This window comes from Cebus imitator, unplaced genomic scaffold, assembly GCF_001604975.1.
Source record: "Cebus imitator isolate Cc_AM_T3 unplaced genomic scaffold, Cebus_imitator-1.0 Scaffold612, whole genome shotgun sequence".
NCBI classification, from domain to species: domain Eukaryota; kingdom Metazoa; phylum Chordata; class Mammalia; order Primates; family Cebidae; genus Cebus; species Cebus imitator.
In genome coordinates, this window is record NW_016107927.1 from 44,551 (window position 1) to 45,354 (window position 804).

The window sequence follows — 804 nt, forward strand, 5'->3', positions numbered from 1 at the left end:
GCCTCCTGGGTTCAGGCAATTCTCCTGCCTCAGCCTCCTCAGTAGCTGGGACTACAGGCACGCGCCACCATGCCCAGCTAATTTTTTGTAGTTTTAGTAGAGATGGGGTTTCATCATGTTGACCAGGATGGTCTTGATCTCTTGACCTCGTGATCCACCCGCCTCGGCCTCCCAAAGTGCTGGGATTACAGGCTTGAGCCACAGCGCCCAGCCATATTTTATTTGTTTTTAAACATTCAGGGCCTAGCAGATAGCAGGCATTCAACAAATATTTTTTACTTTTTTTTTTCTTTTTTTTATTTTAAGCCTACAGCACTCGGTATTCCCCGCCCGTCTCCCATCCAAGTACTAACCAGGCCCGACCCTGCTTAGCTTCCGAGATCAGACGAGAGCGGGTACATTCAGGGTGGTAAGGACGCAGACAAATATTTTTGAATAAATAACAACAGGCAGGAGTACGGACTTCAGGGACAGGAGAGCCTGCTAGCCAGGGAGGCTAAGCCCATCCTTGACGGCCTGCGATTCTGAGAAGACTCTCTGGGTCCCCTTAGGCTCCCTGTGGAAGAAAGCCTACCCAGCCAACCCTAATAAAAACAGTACCGAGAAGGCTCTAACAGGACAAAGTGGGCTCCCTCCACTCTTCTGGCAGCTCCTTCACTCCCGGTGCTGTCTGGGGTTCTGATGGCATGGCCAGCAGGATGCCCCTGAGGCCACTCTGTAAGAGCTTCCCAACCCTGACTCGCAGTCTGTGAGGGCAAGGCCAGAACCGGGCACATGCTAGCCCACCTGTGTTGGTCTCAGGTT

General features: G+C 52.2%; 1 pseudogene; it reads right to left on the reverse strand.

Annotated features, from left to right (window-relative positions):
- Positions 1-304: 304 nt before the first annotated feature.
- On the reverse strand, positions 305-423 carry LOC119469252 (annotated as a pseudogene).
- Between the last annotated feature and the right edge of the window lie 381 nt (positions 424-804).